The sequence below is a fragment of the Athene noctua genome, chromosome 4 (genome assembly GCF_965140245.1).
Source record: "Athene noctua chromosome 4, bAthNoc1.hap1.1, whole genome shotgun sequence".
NCBI lineage: Eukaryota > Metazoa > Chordata > Aves > Strigiformes > Strigidae > Athene > Athene noctua.
In genome coordinates, this window is record NC_134040.1 from 10,877,210 (window position 1) to 10,894,965 (window position 17,756).

Here is a 17,756-nt window from a genome sequence, read left to right on the forward strand (position 1 = left end):
AAATGAATTTTGAGGAAGAACTTGCTACAGAAACAATGAGGAAACCCCTTCAAACACATGAAAAGTAGAAAGCCTGTCCATCAGCAGGCTTGATAGGTGATTGCAATTTAATAAGAACACTCAAAGTACATCAGGCTGTTACAGTGAGGCTAAATAAATCTTTGCTTTGCTGTTCATTGTAAAAGATCTTAGGGAGTTTTCTCTTCTGGAGCATTTTGGTATCTGAAAGCATCTAAATGCATGTTTTAAATTGAAGTGTCAGCAGAACAGGTTTAGAACAATTGGATAAAACGCATAATACTATTGATAAAAATAGGTGGTAGCCATGGTAGCCACCCAAGGATCCCAAATGTGGAGTCATCAAAAATAATGGGTTTGATTGATAGGAATTAAATAATTGCTGTGGCAAGTAAAGGTGGCAAATGTGATCGACGTTTAAGGAGCTTTGTACACTGATAAATCTAGCCTTCCTTGGGCAGATTTATGGAAATTAAAATAAAGACTTGCATTCATAAATGTGATATATTGGTTAAATGTCAAAATAGATTATGTAGAAGGAGCTGTTACAAATCTGTATACTCTGAAGCCTAGCAGCTCTCGGGTAGAGGTGATTCAGCTGATAAGGTATAGGTGGACTTCCAAATTCCCTTACCAATAGCCATCACAACCCTTAAATTATCAAGAAATAAAAAGGAAAGTGCTTGTGTAGTTTTGAACCAGTGAAGGTTCTAATTTATTAAAGATAATAAAACAGAAGGTAGGAATTGAATAATTTGTTTTCCAATTGCAGGAAAGTCACCAGGCTACAAGAATCTCTGTTGGTGTCTCTACTGTTAAATTATCTACTAATGCTTTAGAAAAAAACGATAGATGACTAACTTTACCTATGAGAAATTTTCAAGATAGTTAAAATTGAAACTGGCTATGAATATTCTTCTTCATTTTCTCACCCAATCTAGATAACTGCATAGTAATGCATAAAGGGAAAAGATCATACCTATGCATCCACAGAAATGTAACCATTCAGGAAAAATATCTTGGTGTCATTGTGAATAGCTCTGGAAAATATCAGTCCAATCCTTAACAGTGATCAAGAAGTTAAATAGGGTGTTGAAGACTTTAAAGAAAACTTAAAATAAAATAAATTCGATCTGTGTGTAAATCCACAAAGTGCCCAGGTGTTGCACAGTGTGATAACAGTATCTTGAATACAGTAGAAGTAGAAATAATATACAGAAAAGGTGCAAGAATGATCAGAGATACAGAAGAGTTTCTGTACCAAGAGATCTTAAACACGGGCTTGGAATTCCTGGGGTCACTGTGTCCAGTCCTCTGCTACTGCTGGCACACTGGCATCGAGCTTTTTCACGTATTTCTCAAATGCTGTCAGAGAATTGTCTGGTCTCCAATTTGAATCATTAAACTTGTTCAGCTCCGCTTATGTGTCAGTAGATAGCTGTCCTACTCTTGTTCACACCACTTATTGTTCTTCCCACCCCCCTGCCTGTTCAGCAGTGCAATTCATGCTGAAAACTGAGCTAGATTCTGGAAATGATTTTTTTTTGTTTGTTTCTTTTTTGCATCTGAATTTGATCAATCGTATCCACCTGAAAAACAGCTCCACTTTCCTTTCCCTCTTTCTTTTGTGTTTGTGAAAATCCTTTTTCATATTTGTTTTGACATCAGGGAAGGGAAATTTTGAGAGTTTTGGCATCTCTGGCATATATGGGGAGAGGTAAGCATGCAAAGCGCCTAACGTCCCTGCTGTTTCCCGTAGTCCTCATTAGAGGAAGGAAGGTGTGTAGCAAATTTTTGCTCATCCAGTTCAGAGAGATGGTGATGTGGTAATCATTGGGAGAGAGGAGTCTGTAGTTAGGTTCTGTTACAAGATAACTATGCTGACAAAATACCTCATATAGCTATAGTTAAACATGCCCTTTCCTTTTGTTGTAATAGTTTTCCTTACAGAATATCTTGTTTTATTTGAGAAACAATTCCATACCAGTAAACACCCTTTTTCCACAGTATAAATCAAGTCTGTACAATGACAGCTTGATCATATCAAGAACACTGCCATTTTGTAGCCAGATAAAATTTTAATTGAGGATGTCCCTTTTAAGTGGGACAAAAATTTTTTATAATCTCTGAAGAAAAAAAATAAATAAGTTTCTTTATTTTCACTTTCTGATGCATGTTATTTGCTTGCTTGCAAGCTTCTTGAAATACATCACAAATCAGTGGTAGATGCCGTCAGTGACTCACCTAACCACTTTACATCTATACTACCACAATAAAAACATCTTAAAGCGTTCTCTGGGAGTCACACAAACTGTTGGGAAGGATCTGGTCAGTCTCCAACTGTGAGACTGAAATGTTTCAGAGGAGAGTTGAGGTATTGTCCTGGTCCGTGGAGAAGACATTAGTAATTCTGGTGTTTCTCCTTGTTTGAAGCATGAAGGTTTATCTTGGTTAGTGCCAGGCCCAGAAAAGGCATCCATTTGGATCAAATCAAATAAATTTGGAATTTGATTCATTCATTTCAGAGGTCAGACTCACTTCCTGATGAAGCACCCTATTTTTGTCTAGGGACAGATCTTAAATCTGACTAGAAGCTGTCTTTTTTAGCATTAATTGGGAATTTCTGCTTCTTAGGGCTGTTGAACTCTGCAACCAACAGCCAGTTTTGACCTTGTGTGGAGCATCTTTGATGACTGATCTAGACAGAAGTGTGAACTAGAGGCGATATTTTTTAAAATTTTGGCTGTATTTTGCCACCATGGAAATTGATTGTCTCACTGATGAAGCTTTCACTGCTGAATATATCCCCAAGAATATATCCCCAAGAGCTCAAGGATTTAAAGATGATGTAGGCTGGCATGAAGGTACAGGCTAGTAGGTGTTGCAGGAGCACTATATAGTGTCATGTAGGAGTGTAGGATTTTCTTATGCGATCTTTGCTTCTTTCTTTGTTTTGGCACTTTTAGGAAAATGACAGTGGTGGGTCTGATAAAACAAATTATGCCAAATTGTAGAGAGTTAAATCAGTGCTGAGTTTCAGGGCCGAGGGTAAAAATTCATGACCGAGATCTGAAAGAGGAGGAAGGATATAGGGCAACAATAGCTTGCTTGCCCCTGAATAAGGCAAGGGGGTGGGATGAGGTGTGTTAATACCAGCTGTGAGTTTGGATAGCAGGCCATGTGCTGGAGGAGTGATACAGTTGGTCTGCTCCTGCGGGAGCAATGGCTTCCCTCTTCGTGGGATTCAGAGGAAGGGGGTGGTGTGTGCACTGTGCAGTACGTATTTCTGAAGTCTGGATTCTCTTTCTTCGTGGTGCAGAACATAAACTGACAGATATTACAGCTCAGATACAGGTGTCAGGTGTGCTCTGATCTGCACCTTGGTGTTCTGTGGGCAAAAAAAGCCTGAGCTCAGATACACCCTATGAGGTGTGCATTCATCCCACGAGATACATGTGGGCAATCATTCTCAAACAGGCAGAGGGTACAGCTCAGTTAAGTTGAGCTTATTTAGAGAGGGTACTAGTTACAGAAACATAAACCTGACCCTGATATAGTGTTGGTAAAGACTGCACTTTGTATTGGCATGTGGTATAATTATTTTTTTTTATATTTAATTAAATAAGATGATAATGCCAGCATTGGTTTCCAAAAGCAACATTAAACTTTGTAATGCTCCTACACCACTGCAAATGCTGACAAAAGTCAGTGGAGACACAACTGTATATGGTATTTCCTCTATAGCCAACAGGTGCTTGGCTGGAAGGACCATTGTGTTCTTGTGCTCAGATTTATCAAAATGTAGGATCCTCTTTTTTTTTTTTTTTTTTTTTCCTCCTTCTTAGAATAAAAAAGAACTCCAAGGAACATAATCTCTGTGCAACTGTGTATTTTTTCCTAATACAAGTTTCCCAAATGCTTTCTGATGTTCTAGATACAGGATATCAAATTCTACCAGCAGATGTCTTCAGAGCTGTGAGGGTCCAGTGAGTAGGTGTATTCCTTAGCAGAGATTTTTTAAGTTATCACCTTGTTAAGGTGAGTAGGAAATTCTGTCTAAAAATCATCAGTGTGGAATGATGCAGAATTTTAGCTCTCATGTTCTTATTTTGTGGGAGGAGGTTTAGGGACACTTGCTGTTCACTTTTAACGCTGTTGGATAAACTAATGACTGTGTCGCTGAGATGAGTCTGAAATCTAAATCAAAATCTCATGCCAGACTCTATTTCCAAATGAGCATGAAACAAATTCTGGAGCTCTTGCACACATCTGCCTACAAAATTATCTTGTCAAATGTCTAAAATGAATTGCAAATATTTCCATTTACTCAATCTACTCATCCATCCCTATTTAGAGGTATATCTTCTCTAAATACGTCCTGTTTTGTCAGAAAGTGCCACTTTTCTACCATATACCTCCTATTTTTATGGTTAGTATATTTCAGTGGGATTAAAATGTACTTATTTTCTCAAAAGACTTATTTGCAACTTCCAAATAGTGCTACCTGTCCTTCCACTTTTTTCAAATGAATATTTAAAGAATTGGAAGAAACAAAAATTTGAAGAAAATCAGGCTCGCAGTATTTACAAGCACATGTATAGACTTGCTCTTTAATTACACACTCTTTTCTAACAATTAAACATAGAGCTAGCTGTTACTTTATTGTGTGTGTTTGTGGTGATAACATACTGGCTAACAGCTACTTAAAAAATTCCTTTAAGAAATCCCTTTCGTTAAATTTTTGCAGGTAAACTCTTTTAGTTTGAGGAAGAAGAAGGTGCAGGAAGCTAACTTGGCATACTGTAGTGAAACTATAGAAACTTTCTATAGCCTATTGGACTACAGAGTTTTATGATCTGCTTAGCAGTCAAGGAGCCCAGACTATTTTTAACCTCAGCTTAAACAAACACTTAAAAATTCAAGGTAAAAGCACTTTGGTGGTCATAAAAGAGATTTCAGTTTGACATTTTAACCCTAAAGTAATAGGTTAGGATTTCAAATGGTGGGAACTGATGTATCTCTGGTGATTTCAAGAGGGCTTGTTTGCAGGATCTCGTTCCCTCCCTGATACTCATCTGCTTAGGCTCCTGGGTACACTTTTCCCACCCGGGTCCCCGTGCCAGCTCTCATGCCACATCCCGTGAGCGGCTCCCACACTCTGCAAGCTCCAAACCTGGCCAGGTGAGTCAAACCTGCCCCTGTTGCTGAGGCCTCAGCTCACAGCCTTGTGCTCGCTGCTTAAAATACAAATGATTGGTGTGGTGGTTTTCATGTAATAACTTAGTGGTTAGAATACTTGTCTCAGAAGTGGTCGAACTTGGGTTTGGGTCCTCCTTCTCCCAAGGGATATTCAAATCCACCTGTCCCTTCCCAGGCTGTAGGCAACCTCTCAGCCCTTCCTATTGAAGTTGTGCCATGGTGTGGGGAAGGATTCGCAGAGCTGGAGAGGAGAAGCAAGTGGGAGCCTGACTGTGGCCTACCGGCTGGGACCTCCCCTGAAGGGAGGTGGGGAGCAGGTATCTGGCAGCATTCCCAAGGCTGCTTGCTGCTTTGCGTTACAACATCACTGGATAACAATCAAAACTGGCCCTGGAGGCAGAGTCCAAACCCAGCACCTCTCTCCACAGGGAGAGGTTGCAATCACCTTGCCCTGGCGGCGGGTGCTATTTTCATGCCACCCCAAACACACCCTCTTCCTCCAGCCCCGTCTTTAAATGAAAGTCAGAGCAGCTGCTCCCTCATTACCAACGCCAGAGCCACGTTGAGGAGTGTTAGCCGTGCTCATCACTTCCCAATCCCAAGTGGGCTTTCACGGGCATAAGCACTAAGTTCAGCTTGGCCAAAATGGTGGGATCTCGGAACGGAGGAAAACTTGAGGTACCCAAATACCTTCTTTTGTGAAGAAATGTGGACTGTTAGGTACCTAATCAGTTATTTTCTTGGAGGAGGGGAGAAATCATGGCTAATTTAGCTCTGCGTCTTAGACTTGAAAATCATTTCCGATTGTGTGATACTCTTTAGGTACCTCTGTGGCTTTTAGGACCTAACCTTAAGTGAATTGGGAGTGTGTTTCATTTTGAGAGGTGACTGAAGGATGTGCAGGGTTGTGCTGTTGAGTGTCCAATTCTCTTTTGAAAATTACTTCAGTTTCGCAGTCATGTAGAAGCTTTTGAAACTTTTCCTCTTGCTGTCTCTGGCTATATCTGTATAAAATACAGATAACAATACTCTTGGGACCCACCATATTTTAAAAAACGATTTGCAGTCCTCTGAAAGACAACATGCTGAGCATTGACCGTTAACTCGCTCATGGAAGAGTTTGGCAGATGAGAGAGAAGTCGGGAGGCCTGGGTGAGGATGACATGTCTTTTAAAGAGACACCTTTTGCTGGCGGTGCTGCGATGTGTAGATGATGATGTTAGTCATATTCTTTTAGCTTAAAGTGAGTAGCTTTCAGCACATGGGAATGAGGCTGTTGAAAGTTTATGGACCAATTAAAGTAATTTATGATGGGACTATATAGCATGGGGAATATATTTGTCCATGCTGTTTGAAAGTCTAGAGTTTACAAACTAATCTAAACCTACCACACTAGACCTTTACAAGATAATGTTGGCTAAGCACATCTGACCTTCCTTCTCAATCTATATGAAATGTTTCCTTGCTCCCCTCCCTGCACAGTGTTTTGTTTGCCAAACTCTCTCTCCCCCAGACACGAAGTTCTGCTCCGGGTCAGTGATCTGCTGCGAAGACTCCTGTGCTGACTTCAAGGCTCATGGAGGATCTTCTGTTCCTAGGACAGCAGGTACTGAAGTTTTTCTTCCACACCATAAAACCCCAAAGCTATAAAAGTGCGGGTTTGTGTACTGAGCCTGTACCTCCCTTCTGCTTCATCTCTGAAAAGCCAGGCAAGGGAACAGGGCTGAGTGTTTCAGGGCTGCAATGTCTGAGTGTTTAGAAGTTGCTGTGTTGTCTTCTCTTCAGCCAGAGGAGGTCAAGCTGGTCACTGTTTCAGTCCCTTTAAGGAGTTGCTTCACAGTTTTGTACCTTGTGGACAGAGGAGTCCACGTTGTAATAGCCACTTTCTGTGGTGACTGCTGATTTGGGTTTAACTGATCAGTACTTCATCCTTGAACCCATTTGCTTTCTTCTGATGCACTGGCTCTGAGATTGCTGTGTGACGGGACTATTTCAGAGACGTTAGCCAGTAGACGGGCTAACTTTGTTGACTTTTAATATTTCTTCACAGTTTTGAGTCTAACAACTTTTTGTGTCTTGTGGTGGATGTGCCTTCTTACAGTCCCATACTTGACTGGCAGTCGGTCTCATTGTCTCTCCAAGCTTTTACATGCAGAATTTTCTGATGGCATATTGCTTAAAGACAGAAAAATTAATTTCTATTTGGTGATTTTTATGTAAAAGAAAAACAACTTATGGCATCCAAGCGTGTTTTTGATTTTTAGCAGTCTTGGATTTGTCTTGAGATGGTGCAGAGTCTGTAGGGACATGTAATACATTTCTGAATTTTCTGAGGAAAAATACAATGCTTTTCCACTTCCTGAGGGTTAATCTGCACGTAGAGAGGTTTCCCTGGGCTCTATGGTGAGGTGATGGTCTGAGCTTCCTACAGCTGTCCCTTCCTCTCCTCTTCCAATACTTATTTTGGAATAGCTGCTATTAGAAATCAACCAAGTAAAATAATGCCTCTGTGTGTGTGTATATGTATATATATATATATAGATATAGATATGTATATAAAAATATATAAAAAGCGTGTGTGTGTGTGTATAAATAAAATAAGCAGCGGCACAGATGTTGGCTCTCTGACAATAATTAATAGTCAAATGTAAACAAAAACCTTATTCACAAGACTTACTTACTGTTTTACTGTACTTTAATACAGAACTGAACAGTTGGGAATGAAAGAGAGAGTTTATTTTTGACCATTTCTGAGTGCACTCCAATCGTATCGCATTAATAATCTAAAACAAAGCTGATCTTGCTTTCCCATATTGTAGCATGTTGAAAGTAGTGGGAAGCATCTACATTGTCTTAAAAGTCACAGTGATTCCAGAAACTTTGACTGATAACTCACCTGTAATATTTTAAATGCTTAGCTGGGAACTTGCATGTGATGCCTGCCTGAAAGAGTTTTCATTGGTAAGACAAAAACGACATAGGGAGGCAGAGTAGAATAGAGCACAATAATGTTTCTAAAACTTTTACAGTAATGAGATGTATAAAATACTCCCCAAATATTCCCAATAGTTGTGGTGACTAGTGCTCAGGATTCTCTTCTGCCTTTACAGCAGAAGAAACCTGAATATGTGTATTTCTGTCAAAGAAAACACTAGTAAGAATTTATCTGATCCTGCTTTTGGGACCATGAATTTTATTACTGAGTGAAGTGTCTGGTTCTGACATTCCAGGCAGCGTTTTTTCTGTTGCTTCAAAACCTTTTGGACCTTTCTTTCAGCTTTCATCTATGGTTAAATGACTCCTTAACCCTGCAAGGCATTGCAGAAAAAGCACGTTAATTTTTTCGTCTGGGGGTCTGCCATGACCCAGCATTACAGCTTTTACCCAGAGGCTGTTGGAAGTCTGGATGTCAGTTGTGGTTATCTGATAGCCATGTACAATACCCAGAGAGGCACTGTGCAGATCAGAGGTCAGGGACAGAGCTGCAGATCGGTCGATGAAAGAATTTGGTTATTGTGGAAGCAGGTTAAAGTGGGGATCAAGACAAGTTACAGTAGCTGGGTTTTGCCTGGGTGTCGTGGTGTTCTACAGATTTCAGGAGGTAGAGAAGATCAGAGAGTACATCAGGAACGTTTCATGTAGCGTCAAACAGCTCTTGTCAGACTTGCTCCTTTGTTTTTTTCAGAAAGGCAGGATGATATTTTGGAAAACGTTTCCTATTGTGGTTTTACAAGAAATGGATAAGGTTGTGTCTTGTCTCATTTATCGAGGATGTCCCAAGCCTTCATTTCTCAGATGTGTGTTGGGTTGTCCAGCCACTCCAGCTTGTGTGTTCAATGGTCCTGCCAGATCAGCACTTCACTGAAGTTCTCCATAATGTATTCACAAAAAGTGATAAAACACTCCATAAGAGGCCTCAAGGAATGATTAGTTTAATCTTCATTTAGTTCCCGCTGAGACTTGATGAGAAATAATTTGAAAAGGTATGCATGAACTTTAATATAATCTGCCTGTCCAGTTATCATGAAGCATAGTGTGCAGAGAGGAAGGATGTTGCAAATGGAGAAAACCACAACACTAGCACTGAACATTTTAGACTGCTGCCTGTGATGCATTTTTGGTCGTCTTAAGAGGCTTCAGCCACTGGGATATTGCTATGGGGCATTAAAGACAGCATGGGGGAAGAGTCATTGCAAATAGTTTGTTCAAGCATGCCAGCCATCACTTGGGTTAAAGTTGCAGTACATTAGCAGAGAAGCATATTTTCATTTATATGGCTAGTGAGATGCTGACAAGAAACAGTGATACTTGTCCTGCCCTTGGTTGGGTAGGTTTGTGGGTCGGGCTGTTGAGCTCTTTTTAAATCCACAGCAAAACGGGAGCTAAAGCCATCCAAGCAGTTTGTACAATAGCCTTTTACAGTAAGGTGGGTGAGGTGGAGGGAGGACTAACTTCTTAAGTCCTTTGGAGTTGGCCCATTGCCTGTATTAAACAAGTTGCACAAGAGTGCCTCCCTTGGGAAACACACTATTCCTTCCTGTTTGCACAGCAAATGAAAAACACTGGTCGCTCTTATTAAAGAGAATGAGACACTCTGTTGTGAACTGGCCTGGGTTTTTGTAAATTGTTTAGTCTTGTGTTTCTCTGAAGTCAGATGGTGGTTCCTTGTTGCTTTGTTTACAAGGCCTCTGGTCCTACAGTCATTAAAGCTGTTAACCAAAAAATCCTGACCTCCTGAGCAATTGGAGATTTGCTTAGAATGTGGGGATCCAAAAGTGCTCCTTCTGGCTATGCGGAAATCTGTCAATTGAATGTTTAGGGATGAAAAAAAAATAAGAATTCCCCAGTGCCATTCACATCTGCCATGGACTCCCTTCTGACAGCTTGCGTCTTCATGCTGGGTGTCTCCTGCATATGTGTGGTTTTACATTTTCAGTCTGCACTCCCCTCTCAAACATCTGGGTGAGGTTTCTTGTTTATGATGGGTATGCCCGGGCCCCTGTGGAGTTTAGCTAGAAATAGGTAGGTTCTGCACTACTGAAAATCTGGTCTGTAGCTCTTCAGTTTTCTTACTATTCATAATAATCTTTGCTCACCTACTGGAGGCAGCTTTTCTGCCAAAAAAAAGAGTCATTTGAGTGCTTGCTAATCTGCTGCAAGCAAACAGAGTCCAGTTAATCCATAATTTAAACTAATCTTGTTGATTGCACTCACGTGATCTACTCAGCAGAGAAATGGATGGTGGCAGGTACTCCGTCACTCCTTTTGGTAGTATTAGCTTTGCTTGCCTCCAAATCTACGTCAGGGGAAGTTCAGATTGTGCATGAGGAAAAGGTTCTTCCCTGTGAGGGTGGTCAGTCACCGGAACAGGCTTCCCGGGGAAGTGGTCGTGGCACCAAGCCTGTCAGAGTTCAAGGAGTGCCTGGACAGTGCTCTTAGTTCTAGGTAGTCCTGTGAGGAGCAGGGAGTTGGACTTGATGATCCTTATGGGTCCCTTCCAACTTGAGATATTCTATGAATACCCACATTGCGGTGGGTATTTATAGGCAAGCATATCATGCTGCTTTTCTCTGCACAGACCTACACTTCTGGGGCACATCCTCTGGTTTACAATAGAAAGCACCAGTGAGGATTTTAAAATCACTGGTGGTATTAGACAACTGGTGTTGGATGTGGAAAAGTTTGCGTCTAGAAGTGGTTTGTGGGTGTGCATTAGTTCAGGAGAACTCACAAAAGGAGGCAGATGGACTTCCTCAGGCTGGCCAGAATAATCCTGTGTGTGATGGCTCAAAAACATCTCTTTGATCCATGGGCTGATGGGTTTGCTGGCAGCATTTCACTGAGGCCAAAAGAGGAAGCAAATACAACTTCTTGGTTTAGTGATAGCCAAAACAATAGAAGTAAATGCCTAGATTGGAGGAGCGCACTAAGGTAAAAAAATATAAACTGAACCCTGGTGGCTGGAGAGTGGTTGGAGCGGAGTTGCATCTGATAAACAGGAGAGAGCCATGGAGAGGGAAAAAACAGCTGGATAAAGCCAGGAGTCAGCAAGGAGCACAAAAGCAATTGCAGTACAGGCTTATGGGGAAAGCAGTGAGGCAGTGAGAGAAGACATGGCATCCCAGGGCAGAAGGCCGACTAAAGGGACACGCTTGGATGTGAGAGGGGGAGATGACCCCTCTTGGCTGTCCCTGGGATGTCCAGGGAACCAGACTCTGCATCCTGTAAACCAAGAGGAATCCTAAGGTCCCAAATTCTGGCAAACCGTTTTGTTTTTTTGTTGTTGCCATGTTATATGCATATCGCAATAAACCTTTCTACACCGAGATGGGTCATCCTCCTGCCTGTCATGAGACATGAGCACTAGCACTTAAGTTCCCAATAGTGTGTTTGTTTTGGAGCTGCAACTCAGTGTCCTAGCAGCTGAAGAATTTCTGTGGATCATCTGCACAAATGCAGAAGTCATCCTTCCAGGGGAAGCGTTTGCAAACACAGATCATACAGGAGGACTTCACAGGCCATATGGCTGCACAGTCGTCATGGGACAACAGGGAAACCTGTGCTTCTACTGGAAACCCCATGTACTTTCACTGGAGATAGCAGCTTTTCCATATATCTCTCTGATGAGGTACTAAACTCCCCTGAAACACTTTGAGCGTAGTATTGAGAATAGTCAAGACCATCCGTGACCGGCTGTGTGATACTGTCGGTTCAGTCCCTTGAAAGCCAAACGCATTTCCCACACAAGGACACGCAGATGCTGTGGGATGGCTGACATTGCTGGCAGCCTGTCCCAGAAAGGGCAGCTACTTCTTGTATGGTCCCAACTTCCATTAGCAACCACTTAAGCAGATAAGCTCTTTGGCTATCAAAACAGTGACGGTGAATTTGGTTTTACTTCTCTTTTGGCAGTCTTTTACAAGTATCCTCTGAACTTTATAGGTTGCAACACTTCTCAAATTTCCATTCCTGAGGCTGCCTTGCAATAATACCCAAAACACCATTTACATTTTAGTATTTTAATCTTTAACAAACTGATAGGAAAATCTCCTGTGCTCTAAATATTTTATCTGAAATATATATTTCTTTTAAATCTTGTAAATTTTCCTCTGTGGGGCTGGAGAGCTGAGCAAACGCTTGTGAGGGTAAAGGCCTACAGTTGGGGTTAATCTGAGGTCTCGGAGCAAAAGCACAGAAGGTGAGTCAGAGAAGCTCCTGCCTTTCTTAATTTGGCAGACATCTTTGATTTTTTAAAATGCTCTTTATTTCTAAAACCTATGGCTGATTAAACTACAGAACAGCAGGACCTAATCCCACCGCTGCCTCCCACCTAGACGAGCAGGTTCGAGGCGTTCCCTGGCCACCTTGGGGTAATTACTGGGCTTGCCTGGAGCGTGGCTGTACGCGGAGGGCAGGGTATGGCAGGAGACCGGAGCCTCCCCACATCCATCCTGGGCCTTGGCAGGGAGTCAGGGAGAGACAGCGTGGGGATGCAAACAGCTGCTAGGTGGATGCAGCAGGCTGCCAAGCTAGTAGCAAGCTCTGAGCAGAGAGGCTGGGCTTCTGGCAGGGAATTGCCAGCAACTTGCGCTGCAGTTTCTCTGAGGTTGCTGGAAGAGGGCCCAAACCGCTCTCCTTTCTGGAAGAACAGCAAGCTAGAACCCATTTATTCAACGCAGCTCTAATACTTGCTACCACAACGGTGCAAAAACTTGCTTAGCTGGAGTCCTGCGCCTGTGCCAAGGTCCCTGCGCTTGGCTCGTTCTCATCTGAATCCTGGGGATGGCTTCTTGCTAATGGATCAATGAATCGATAACCTCCTTCAAGCATTTATTTAAATATCACTACCTTTTACGCTGCTGTTAGCAACGGATGACACCAGCAGCATTAATTCTTGCTGGGGCAGAAACGATGCCGCGTGTGCAGCAGCACCACCATGATCAAACCAGCTGCCGTCATCTGGTTTTTTGTGACACGGCATTTCTCTCCTGCCCTGCTGAGTCGTGGGAACGTCACTCGGCACAAGGCACAGGGCAGACTTCTACGCAACAGGGATTATTTTTCTTCTTTTGTGATAAATCTCAAATCCAGACTGGATTAAATCATGGTCTCTGTCTAACGCGAACTGTTTAGAACAGGTTCTTGGAGGAATTTACTTCTGAAAGAGAAATATTTGCATAGTGTTTTAGGAGCAGTTTTTAATGAACTAGGCACTTTCCAGCATGTAGCTTGATAAAATGTGCTAAAAACCAAACATGGGCAGGAGGACTTATTGACTTCCCCCGTAAGTAAGCAGGACCAGAATAATTTATTTCAAGTGGGATTTGGGAAGCCATTTATTGGGAACTGAGCGATTTTCATTGTCATCTGATTTGTTTCTTGTTTACCAGAAAAGGAGTATGTCTGATACTACATACTGCAGGGTTGCTCTGTATCCTAAAGACCTGCAAATGATTTCTTCAGAGTAAGCAAATCTTAGAAATGCTCTGTTTGCTACAAAATGAACCGGGAGTATGCCACATGTAGAACTGATGTCTGTCTTCTCTGTACAATATCACTAAAATTTAAGAATATTGCCTGTTTCTTCCTGTATCCCTGAAAATTCAGGAACATATGTAACTGAAAGTCCATCTACTCTGGCATCTTGTCTCCACATATTGTAAGTGCCAGACGTTTTGGGAGTGGTTATTTGTAACTTCTGGACATAAGGGATTTTTTTTTTTCCACCCAATATGCTCAGCTAGGGTTTGTACCATGAGTGTGTGTGTGTTTCTGCTAAACTTAAAAAAATACAAAGTAATTAAAAATCACAGTGCTAAGAGTTTTGTTAAATCTAATTACTGCCAACATACCAGTCTATACCTGGTTTTTCCAAGCAGTGAATTCCTTTGGTTCCCTGAAGTCCATGAGCTCTTCCTTCTAAAGCCCCATATAATTCCAGTTCTCCCCCTTGTCTGTGCTAATGCTTCCTGCTCTGACCACAAAAACTGCTAAAGCCCCATTTCCCAGCTTGTCTGCATTCACCTCTCTGTCTCTCGCTATCCTTCTCTCTCCAACTGAATGCCTGTGCAAAGCTGGCTTCCATGGTTACTACTAAAATAGGCAAAGCAGATATTTTTGGTCAGAATCTGCCAGTTCAGCAAGATCAAAATGCTTTTGGGAAATGTTCTGATTACAGTGAGATTCAAGCAGGACGTGATCTAGCAAAATGAAATCAAAAACCTCACCAGCTTCCTCCTGCTCACCTGCACCTTCTTAGACCACCGTCTTCCTGGGCTGCACAGTGCTCAGTGCCCCGCTTTACCATCAGGGAAACCTGCTACGGACAGCCCTGTGGCAGGGCATTTGTGTGGAAACGGGTTTTTTTCTTGTTCTTTTTGTTCTAAGCATTGACTTATCAAAATCTTCCGTCCCATGTCAGCCAGGATCCCTTCCCCTCAGCCAGCTTCCTCCAGAGAACCCATTTCTGTTGTCAGACTTCTTTGCAGGTATTATTTATTCTAGATTTACATAAAAGCTATTCAGCCTTTGCTCAATAACGTATTGCTGTCACTTGTCCCTCCTGGTCTATCCTGTTTGTTTCCCTTGTGGCATGCCGCAGTTAGGTTGCAGACCCTCTGACAAAAGGGACTGTCCTTTTTTTATACACCTTGGGACACCTACTGTACTTCCTCAGCCTGAATATTTTTTTTCTTTTTGTCTTTGTAATAGGACCTCCTGCAGTTTGTTTTTTGCTTCCTTTACAAATGATGCTGTATTGTTAAACTTCCCTCACAGGTATTAGGACAGCACGAGCTGTGGTTTGTGTGTAGTTTTACAGCACTGACCTGATGGCTCTTGTTCACGACCCTTATGGTTTTCTATAGCTCCTGAGCCGTTACAAACCTGCATGACTTCATCACCCAAGGAGACCGGCAGACTGAAGGGTGCATGGACCTTACCAGAGCTCCCAAGCCCAGACCTGCAGTCTGCAAGGCACTTCCCTACCTTAGGGTGAGCTCCTGTTTTCCAAGCACTCTCCTGAGCACAACAGTTTACTGTCATGGACCCATTGGTTTAATGGAGGAGAGAAGGCAGCAGCTTCTCCCCTGTGATCGCCTGTCCCTGCCTATCTACTCTGGACAAACTTTTCAGAAGCAACGAGAGGGTTATTTCTTCTCTCATTGCATTTATCCCTCTTTACAAATTGCAGTGTGCAGTGATCAGAGATGCGTTTCAGTAAGACTTTAGAAAGTGGCCATTCTAGCCCGGTGAATGGCAAAGTGTGGGGCAGCCTCCCAACACGTGCAGACGCCTTTTTTGAACTTAAAATAGAGCATCCCACTGCAGCGTGAAACACTTTGTTTTTAAACAGACACATACATACTTTTACGCTCTTTCAAACAAAGCGATCAAGGTGTGCCTGCACTGAAATAACCGGAGGATGAACACATGCTCTGCAGCCACTATCCAGTTTCAGGATTTGTTATTGCCCACATGTGTTACGTTCCTCGTGGGCCAGAGTGGCGGCTTGCAAGGATCAGTGACAAGCCTGTACTTTGTACAACCTTGTTTTCAACATCTTGCCCTGAACACAAAAGGGTGCAAGCAGCTTTTTGTGGAGTTATATGTAGCCAGGACATTATAGGATGGTCTGCTGAAATACCCATGTGCTTTAGAGAGACCTGTGTCTGAAGGGTGATGCATACTTCTGATGGCCCTCCAGTAGGAACTTTCTCCCAGTGTCACTGCTCAGAGTCGCTGCCTAAAAGGGTGTTTGCTGCCAGTAGTGCTAAAACTAGGACTAGACCAATTGGTCTCATGACTCACCTGAACCAAAACTAACGTACTTCCATTTCTGAAATCCAAATAAGCAGTGACCCGTGTGTCAGCACCTCTATAGGCAGCTGCCTATTGGGATTTCAGACACAGAAATACATTTAGGAGAAGCTGCAGAAATTTCTTGCATCCTAATGGAATAAATTCTGATTTGTCAAGAAGGTGCTGTCTGACTTCTACCGCAATCCCCATCAGCAAGATTGGACACGCTCTTCTGTAATCACGGTTTAATAGCTTATAGTTTGTGGGTTGAGCTCTGGTAATTGGCTGACTAGAGCTGTTATCTCCCTGCAAATGCGAGGGAAACACCTTTCCCTAAAACTTGGCTAAAGGAAGTTTTATTTGGCATGTGTTAGCCCACACTTGCAAAGCTAAAGGCTGTATATGCAGTCAGTTAGCACAGATCACCTGAAGTACAGTCAACAGATATGTTAGAATTAAAGGAGTTGTCTGAACTCTTTGACAGAAACATCTCTAGGCAACTTCATTAGATCCACATCTGCAAATTAGAAACCTTTCTACCCTGTTTGGGGTTTGTTATCTTTAGAAACCACCATGAAAGGTGGAACAGCTGTGAGAGCTATTATTCAAGCTGATATATAATGATTGCAACAAAAGGTAAGGGTGTTTAGACAGATGATATGAAGAACAGATTTACAAGAGGATCATTAAATTCATGTTCCTCTGAGCTCTTAGGAGCAGGTGTGCATTAAGAGGAAGGGCATGAGTGAGATCCTCAAGCCCACTGAGGGTTCATAAGAGTATCTTCTAGACTTGTCATTGCAGTGCCCATCAGAGGAGGGACTGGGGTGAGCAGGAGAGTGGAGGAAAACAGCTACTACAGAGGGAAGTCATCTACAAAGGTGTCCTCAGAAGCTCCATTATGTCTTTCAGTGTTTTCCAAGAGATGTTAACATCCTTATTTTATTGATGAGAACCGTTACAGCTTCAGTTGCTTGTGTGGTACTTGGTGCCAGGCTTGTCCTCAGCCTGAAGGAGGCCAATGCTGGAGGACTCCGCCTTCAGTGGAGATGTCGGAGTGGGACGTGTGAGGGATGTCAGTGCCAGGCGCATCCATACCTTGGGTCTGGCAGAGCTGCAGCTTGTCATGCCAGCAGTTATTGGGGGTTTGGTCACCCGCCAGTCATTGAGGTAGATGATGAATCTTGACTGGCCTCTAGCTTGAGAGGGGCAAGAAGCAGACAAGAGCTAATGGGGCTTCTCCTCCTAATGCCCCTGTCCTGGGGAGGGATGGCTCTCGCTGCTGAAGGGCTGCTCTTCCCCTAAAGGTTTGCCGATCCTGTCTTAGCTGTTTTTCCTGATTCAGGGGCCAGGACAAAGGGTTCACGACTCCCAGGGACTGCGCAGATCTGCAGAACATCATCAGAGAGAGGCACAGCCTGGAGAGGGGGTTTTTGCCTCCCCTGGCTCTGGTGAGAACTGTAGGGATTATTTGGGGGTAAAAAAGCTTTCATTGCTTTCAGCTCCACGTAGCAAAACAGTCACTTTATCAATCACTTGGCACGTGTGCTTTAGCGAGGCAGATGAGGCATGCCGAGGCTCCAGAATTAATATCAATGACTTTTTCAGAGGAGGGGATAAAACCTGAGTCCTGGAAACTTAGATTCCCTTCTGGTGCTGAGGGGAGGGGAATAAGGGAGGTATTATTAGAAAGTATTTCTTTTATTTAACAGATGTTAAATAGCAGTATACCACTATAT

The 17,756-nt window shown here is 42.7% G+C and overlaps 1 protein-coding gene across 1 annotated transcript in view; it reads left to right on the forward strand.

Annotated features, from left to right (window-relative positions):
* The first annotated feature begins 6,732 nt into the window (after positions 1–6,732).
* The window catches only part of MSANTD1 (Myb/SANT DNA binding domain containing 1), a 34,604-nt gene continuing 23,580 nt past the window's right edge, over positions 6,733–17,756 (forward strand). Inside the window, exon 1 of the mRNA XM_074903741.1 lies at positions 6,733–6,823. The gene's annotated coding sequence lies outside the window, so the exon portion shown is untranslated. The remainder of the gene's footprint in view (positions 6,824–17,756) is intronic.